The sequence below is a fragment of the Salmo salar genome, chromosome ssa10 (assembly GCF_905237065.1).
Source record: "Salmo salar chromosome ssa10, Ssal_v3.1, whole genome shotgun sequence".
NCBI classification, from domain to species: Eukaryota; Metazoa; Chordata; class Actinopteri; order Salmoniformes; family Salmonidae; genus Salmo; species Salmo salar.
Window position 1 is genome coordinate 122,661,279 of NC_059451.1, and position 9,260 is coordinate 122,670,538.

Here is a 9,260-nt window from a genome sequence, read left to right on the forward strand (position 1 = left end):
ACAATACACGGTGTGCCCTCAGGCCCCCTACTCCACCACTACCACATATCTACAATACACTGTGTGCCCTCAGGCCCCCTACTCCACCACTACCACATATCTACAATACACTGTGTGCCCTCAGGCCCCTACTCCACCACTACCACATATCTACAATACACTGTGTTCCCTCAGGCCCCCTACTCCACCACTACCACATATCTACAATACACTGTGTGCCCTCAGGCCCCTACTCCACCACTACCACATATCTACAATACACTGTGTGCCCTCAGGCCCCCTACTCTACTACCACATATCTACAATACACTGTGTTCCCTCAGGCCCCTACTCCACCACTACCACATATCTACAATACACTGTGTGCCCTCAGGCCCCCTACTCCACCACTACCACATATCTACAACACACTGTGTGCCCTCAGGCCCCTACTCCACCACTACCACATATCTACAACACACTGTGTGCCCTCAGGCCCCCTACTCCACCAATACCACATATCTACAATACACTGTGTGCCCTCAGGCCCCCTACTCCACCACTACCACATATCTACAACACACTGTGTGCCCTCAGGCCCCTACTCCACCACTACCACATATCTACAATACACTGTGTGCCCTCTGGCCCCCTACTCTACTACCACATATCTACAATACACTGTGTGCCCTCAGGCCCCTACTCCACCACTACCACATATCTACAGTACACTGTGTGCCCTCAGGCCCCTACTCCACCACTACCACATATCTACAATACACTGTGTGCCCTCAGGCCCCCTACTCCACCACTACCACATATCTACAATACACTGTGTGCCCTCAGGCCCCTACTCCACCACTACCACATATCTACAATACACTGTGTTCCCTCAGGCCCCCTACTCCACCACTACCACATATCTACAATACACTGTGTGCCCTCAGGCCCCTACTCCACCACTACCACATATCTACAATACACTGTGTGCCCTCAGGCCCCCTACTCTACTACCACATATCTACAATACACTGTGTTCCCTCAGGCCCCTACTCCACCACTACCACATATCTACAGTACACTCTGTGCCCTCTGGCCCCCTACTCTACTACCACATATCTACAATACACTGTGTGCCCTCAGGCCCCCTACTCCACCACTACCACATATCTACAATACACTGTGTGCCCTCAGGCCCCCTACTCCACCACTACCACATATCTACAATACACTGTGTGCCCTCAGGCCCCCTACTCTACTACCACATATCTACAATACACTGTGTGCCCTCTGGCCCCCTACTCCACCACTACCACATATCTACAATACACTGTGTTCCCTCAGGCCCCTACTCCACCACTACCACATATCTACAATACACTGTGTGCCCTCAGGCCCCCTACTCCACCACTACCACATATCTACAACACACTGTGTTCCCTCAGGCCCCTACTCTACTACCACATATCTACAATACACTGTGTGCCCTCAGGCCTCCTACTCTACTACCACATATCTACAATACACTGTGATCCCTCAGGCCCCATCTCCACCACTACCACATATCTACAATACACTGTGTGCCCTCAGGCCCCCTACTCTACTACCACATATCTACAATACACTGTGATCCCTCAGGCCCCTACTCCACCACTACCACATATCTACAACACACTGTGTTCCCTCAGGCCCCTACTCCACCACTACCACATATCTACAATACACTGTGTGCCCTCTGGCCCCCTACTCTACTACCACATATCTACAATACACTGTGTTGCCTCAGGCCCCTACTCCACCACTACCACATATCTACAATACAGTGTGTGCCCTCAGGCCCCTACTCCACCACTACCACATATCTACAATACACTGTGTGCCCTCAGGCCCCCTACTCTACTACCACATATCTACAATACACTGTGTGCCCTCAGGCCCCCTACTCTACTACCACATATCTACAATACACTGTGTGCCCTCAGGCCCCCTACTCCACCACTACCACATATCTACAACACACTGTGTTCCCTCAGGCCCCTACTCCACCACTACCACATATCTACAATACACTGTGTTCCCTCAGGCCCCTACTCCACCACTACCACATATCTACAATACACTGTGTGCCCTCTGGCCCCCTACTCTACTACCACATATCTACAATACACTGTGTTCCCTCAGACCCCTACTCCACCACTACCACATATCTACAACACACTGTGTGCCCTCAGGCCCCTACTCCACCACTACCACATATCTACAATACACTGTGTGCCCTCAGGCCCCTACTCCACCACTACCACATATCTACAATACACTGTGTGCCCTCAGGCCCCTACTCCACCACTACCACATATCTACAGTACACTGTGTGCCCTCAGGCCCCTACTCCACCACTACCACATATCTACAATACACTGTGTGCCCTCAGGCCCCTACTCCACCACTACCACATATCTACAATACACTGTGTGCCCTCAGGCCCCCTACTCTACTACCACATATCTACAATACACTGTGTTCCCTCAGGCCCCTACTCCACCACTACCACATATCTACAATGCACTGTGTGCCCTCAGGGCCCCTACTCCACCACTACCACATATCTACAATACACTGTGTGCCCTCAGGCCCCCTACTCCACCACTACCACATATCTACAACACACTGTGTGCCCTCAGGCCCCTACTCCACCACTACCACATATCTACAGTACACTGTGTGCCCTCTGGCCCCCTACTCTACTACCACATATCTACAATACACGGTGTGCCCTCAGGCCCCCTACTCCACCACTACCACATATCTACAATACACTGTGTTCCCTCAGGCCCCCTACTCCACCACTACCACATATCTACAATACACTGTGTGCCCTCAGGCCCCTACTCCACCACTACCACATATCTACAATACACTGTGTGCCCTCAGGCCCCCTACTCTACTACCACATATCTACAATACACTGTGTTCCCTCAGGCCCCTACTCCACCACTACCACATATCTACAATACACTGTGTGCCCTCAGGCCCCCTACTCCACCACTACCACATATCTACAACACACTGTGTGCCCTCAGGCCCCTACTCCACCACTACCACATATCTACAACACACTGTGTGCCCTCAGGCCCCCTACTCCACCAATACCACATATCTACAATACACTGTGTGCCCTCAGGCCCCCTACTCCACCACTACCACATATCTACAACACACTGTGTGCCCTCAGGCCCCTACTCCACCACTACCACATATCTACAATACACTGTGTGCCCTCTGGCCCCCTACTCTACTACCACATATCTACAATACACTGTGTGCCCTCAGGCCCCTACTCCACCACTACCACATATCTACAGTACACTGTGTGCCCTCAGGCCCCTACTCCACCACTACCACATATCTACAATACACTGTGTGCCCTCAGGCCCCCTACTCCACCACTACCACATATCTACAATACACTGTGTGCCCTCAGGCCCCTACTCCACCACTACCACATATCTACAATACACTGTGTTCCCTCAGGCCCCCTACTCCACCACTACCACATATCTACAATACACTGTGTGCCCTCAGGCCCCTACTCCACCACTACCACATATCTACAATACACTGTGTGCCCTCAGGCCCCCTACTCTACTACCACATATCTACAATACACTGTGTTCCCTCAGGCCCCTACTCCACCACTACCACATATCTACAGTACACTGTGTGCCCTCTGGCCCCCTACTCTACTACCACATATCTACAATACACTGTGTGCCCTCAGGCCCTCTACTCCACCACTACCACATATCTACAATACACTGTGTGCCCTCAGGCCCCCTACTCCACCACTACCACATATCTACAATACACTGTGTGCCCTCAGGCCCCCTACTCTACTACCACATATCTACAATACACTGTGTGCCCTCAGGCCCCTACTCCACCACTACCACATATCTACAACACACTGTGTTCCCTCAGGCCCCTACTCCACCACTACCACATATCTACAATACACTGTGTGCCCTCAGGCCCCTACTCCACCACTACCACATATCTACAATACACTGTGTGCCCTCAGGCCCCTACTCCACCACTACCACATATCTACAGTACACTGTGTGCCCTCTGGCCCCCTACTCTACTACCACATATCTACAATACACTGTGTGCCCTCAGGCCCCTACTCCACCACTACCACATATCTACAATACACTGTGTGCCCTCAGGCCCCTACTCCACCACTACCACATATCTACAGTACACTGTGTGCCCTCAGGCCCCTACTCCACCACTACCACATATCTACAATACACTGTGTGCCCTCTGGCCCCCTACTCTACTACCACATATCTACAATACACTGTGTGCCCTCTGGCCCCCTACTCTACTACCACATATCTACAATACACTGTGTTCCCTCAGACCCCTACTCCACCACTACCACATATCTACAATACACTGTGTGCCCTCAGGCCCCTACTCCACCACTACCACATATCTACAGTACACTGTGTGCCCTCAGGCCCCCTACTCCACCACTACCACATATCTACAGTACTAAATCCATGTGTATGTGTGTATAGTGCGTATGCTATCGTATGTTATATGCGTATGTCTGTATCGTGTGTGTGTGTGTGTGTGTGTGTGTGTGTGTGTCTCTTCACATTCCCCGCCGTTCCATAAGGAGTAATTTCATCTGTTTTAAAAAAATATATATATATCAGATTTTGCTGCTTGCCTCAGTTACCTGGATGTGAAGTAGAGTTCCATGTAGTCATGGTTCTATGTCAGGGGGTGGGCAATTCTGATCCTCAAGGGCCTGATTGGTGTCACAGTTTTGCCCCAGGCCCCCAGCTAACACACCTGACTCCAATAATCACCTAATCACGATCTTCAGTTTAGAATGACGTTTGATTAATCAGCTGTGTTTGGTAGGGATGGAGAAGAAGTGTGCCACCAATCAGGCCCTGGAGGACTGGTGTTTCCCACCCCTAATCTATGTACTGTGTGCCTCCCATAGTCTGTTCTGGATTTAGGGACTGTGAAGAGACCTCTGGTGGCATGTCTTGTTGGGTATGTGTCCAAGCTGTGTGCTAGTAGTTTAAAACAGACAGATCGGTGTATTCATCTTGTCAACACTTCTTACAAAAACAAGTAGTCTCTAATCTCTCTCAAACCTCTCTAATATCTCTGTCTCTAATCCCTCTCTGTCTCTCTAACCTCTCTCTTTAATCTCTGTCTCCCTAAACTCTCTCTCTAATCTCCCTCTAAACTCTCAATGTAATCTGTCTCTCTTTAACCTCACTTTAACCTCTATCCTCTCTCCAATCTCTCTAATCTCTGTCTCTCTAACTCTCTCATTTCTCTCTCTAACCTCTCTATCAAATCTCTCTAATCTATCTAAGCTCTCGCTCTAACCTCTCAGCCCTTTCTCTCTAACCTCTATCCAATCTCTCTCTCTCGAAACTCTGTCTCTAATCTCTGTCTCTCTCGAACCTCTGTCTCTAATCTCTGTCTCTCTCTCTAATCTCTGTCTCTCTCTCTAACCAATCTATCTAAACTCTCTCTCTAACCTCTCAGCCCTTTCTATCTCTCTAACCTCTCCCTCCAATCTCTCTAACCTCGCTATCCAATCTCTTTTACCTCTCTAACCTCTATCCAATCTCTCCAATCTCTCTAACCTCTATCCAATCTCTGTAACCCCTATCCAATCTCTGTAACCCCTATCCAATCTCTGTAACCACTATCCAATCTCTCGAACCCCTATCCAATCTCTCTAATTCTCTATCCAATCTCGAATCTCTCTAACCTCAGCCCTTTCTCTAATCTCTCAGTCTCACTAACCTGTCTCTCTATCTCTCTAACCTCTCAGCCCTTTCTCTCTCTCTAATCTCTTTAACCACTGTCTCTAATCTCTCTCTCTACCCTCTCTCTCTACCCTCTCTCTCTCTAAACTCTCTCTCTACCTTCTGTTTTATGTAACCATACCAAATATACCATATCATACTAATTGGAGTGTCCTCTGATTTACGTTTACTATGTTACGTCTAGTCTATGAGACCAGGCTGGGTATTCTGCTCTAGACAAACACTGACTCATACCCTACTGGATTGTATTATTATTATTAAGCATTACTGTATCAAAATGTCATTATAATGTTATAATTTAATGTAGTACTGCACAGTGCACATTGGCTGTATAGAAAATTCATAATCATGAAAACTGTGAAATATGTTTCTGCACATTCCAAGAATGTTGTTCATTTTATGATATCCTTATAAAAACAGCATACCATTGAGTGTGTGTGTGTGTGAGAATGAAATGTATACAGTTCTCTGCAAAGAAGTTGCATACAGCATCAGCCATAGAAATTGCATCATGGCACAAGTTAGGCATCTCATAATACAGCAGCATTGATCCAGTAATATGATCATATAGGATTATTGGGAAACCAAATGGCATACGGTTTCTAAGAGTTCTGGGTGTTCCTGTCCTGGGCTGGACCCAGACAAGTCTTAATGGACGTCAGGTTATCAGTGTAGGTGGCTGAGGCCTTGGATAATACCGTTATATTCATTCAGTCTATGGATAATACGCATTCCAAATGACTGAATAAACTTTTGATATTATTCCATTAAAAATTATAATTGTATAAACAATGACAAAACATTTGGGTGTTGTTTTCAAATCGATAAAAGGAAAACAAAATTTGAGGCATATATAAATACATAAATGACAAGTTGAAGCTGATTTAGTTTCTTTTAACATGTACATGTGCCTTTATTATTGAAGTGTGCCCGCTTAGTTCACGCTAGCAAAAAGGAGCTTCTGAAAATGGTTCGTGAGCTTCTGAAAATGGTTCGTGAGCGTCTGAAAATGGTTCGTGAGCGTCTGAAAATGGTTCGTGAGCGTCTGAAAATGGTTCGTGAGCGTCTGAAAATGGTTTGTGTGCTTCTGAAAATGGTTTGTGTGCTTCTGAAAATGCATTTAAACAGTGTTTTTGTCTCTTTTATGTCAGTGCATGTGTTAATGTCATTATGCATTTTCATTTTTACAACTGTAATAACTTTTCAAAGCTGTCTCCTCATTTACAGTTTCTATTCCTGCCACTCATAAAAGGAACCAACCACAACATCTATACATCTAGTTCAGCCATTTTAAAATGGCATTGAAACACACACACACACACACACACACACACACACTCAAACACGCATGCTCACACACACACACACACACACACACACACACACACAAACACACACACACACACACACACACACACACACACACACACACACACACGTGCGCTCACACGCATGCTCACACACACACGCACGCTCAAACACACGCACACGCACGCTTGCTCACACACATACACGCACAGGCACGCTCACACACACAATCTCACTCACACACACACACACACACGCTCACATGCGCACGCTCACACAGACACACACTGAAAAGATGAAAAGTCTGACATTTGATGAAAACTTAGTTAGATAAGAAAACAACATAGCTATTCTGCAGTGATAAAATAATGCATTTGAAGTTATTCATATGAGGTTCATTAAAAGTTGGGCAGCAGCTGAGTTATAGGTTCTGCAAAACAAGTAGACTGACTGGCTGGCTGGCTGACTGGCTGACTGGCTGACTGACTGGCTGACTGGCTGGCTGACTGTCTGACTGGCTGGCTGGCTGACTGACTGACTGGCTGACTGGCTGACTGACTGACTGGCTGGCTGACTGGCTGGCTGGCTGGCTGACTGGCGAGCTGACTGACTGGCTGACTGACTGGCTGACTGACTGGCTGGCTGGCTGGCTGGCTGGCTGACTGACTGGCTGGCTGGCTGGCTGGCTGGCTGGCTGGCTGACTGACTGGCTGGCTGACTGACTGGCTAGCTGACTGACTGACTGACTGACTGGCTGGCTGACTGGCTAGCTGACTGACTGGCTGGCTGACTGGCTAGCTGACTGGCTGACTGGCTGGCTGACTGACTGACTGACTGGCTGACTGGCTGGCTAGCTGACTGACTGACTGGCTAGCTGACTGACTGACTGATTGGCTGACTGACTGACTGACTGACTGACTGGCTGACTGACTGGCTGACTGACTGACTGGCTGACTGGCTGCGCACACAGGCAGCTTGGTGGCAGAGAAATGTCATTGGGTCTTTTGTTTAAAAAAAATGCAAAGAGAAGAATTCTAGTCAACTACTCTGAAGGGATCTTTTGAATAATCTTCCTAAATATTTGCATACTGAGTTTTTAAAAATGTGTTTACCCATTTTGACACTGTCCACTGTTAGCTATATTGAAGAAGAATACTTATCCTACCAACATTGGGTATTAGACTACTGTGATGGCCATGGCTATAGTAGAATATACTCAATAGGGTAGTGATCAAGCTTTTTCCTAAACTCTGAAGTTTAATAAATAAATGTATTGTTGAAAAAAGTAAGTGTATTATCGTTTATTCTAATTATTATTATTATTATTATAATAAATATTTAACAAGTTTACAGCAAACGCGATAACATATTTGGGGATGAATCGTAAATGCACGTATAAAAATAAGACACACAACAACAACAAAAACTCTATACTAAAGCATCAGTCAAGAGGTATGCAATTAATCAACAGTCCGATGCGTCTTCCACTCACCCTCTTCAAAGCAACTCTTCTATCTGGACCGTTACCGTCCTCTCGTAGCGTCTCTTTGCTCCTCAGTGCGTTCTACATTCATGCTTTTCCCAGCCTACCCTACGGTCTGTCGCTGAAAACAGTGGGTAGGCTCAGGCAATGCATATATCTGTCTCTCAAAAAACCTGTTACCAAAGTCGCTGCTGCACCGTCGATAGAAGGGAAGTTTATGATCAGTCATGCTGGACTGGGTGGGAATGAAATGCTGCGTTCTCTCTCTCTCTCTCTCTCTCTCTCTCTCTCTCTCTCTCTCTCTCTCTCTCTCTCTCTCACCTCTCTCTCTCTCCCTGCACTCCTGACTCCAATTTGACGTTGGAGAAACTTGTTCGTGCGCAAGATTGCAATTAGATAGATGTTTAAGAGGGAGTCTATTAATTGGCCCAGGCATTGTGTAGTTTAAAATTATTGCAATTGCTCGAGTCAATACACTGAAAGTTACACAATACAGTGACTAGAGTTAGATTGGACTAGATTTAGATTTAAATAGATTTGTTCGTCTACAATCTACACATATATTCAGTAATAACAATTTTTAAATTGAAAACTCACATGGGAAAATAATTTTATTCTCGAAG

The 9,260-nt window shown here is 46.8% G+C and overlaps 1 protein-coding gene across 2 annotated transcripts in view; it reads right to left on the bottom strand.

Annotated features, from left to right (window-relative positions):
* LOC106561804 (growth arrest-specific protein 2) overlaps window positions 1–8,925 on the bottom strand; it is a 74,564-nt gene extending 65,639 nt beyond the window's left edge. Inside the window, exon 1 of one of the 2 annotated variants that reach the window (XM_014126049.2) lies at window positions 8,647–8,925. The gene's annotated coding sequence lies outside the window, so the exon portion shown is untranslated. The remainder of the gene's footprint in view (window positions 1–8,646) is intronic. The other variant, XM_014126051.2, reaches the window with a different exon arrangement.
* Window positions 8,926–9,260: the final 335 nt, after the last annotated feature.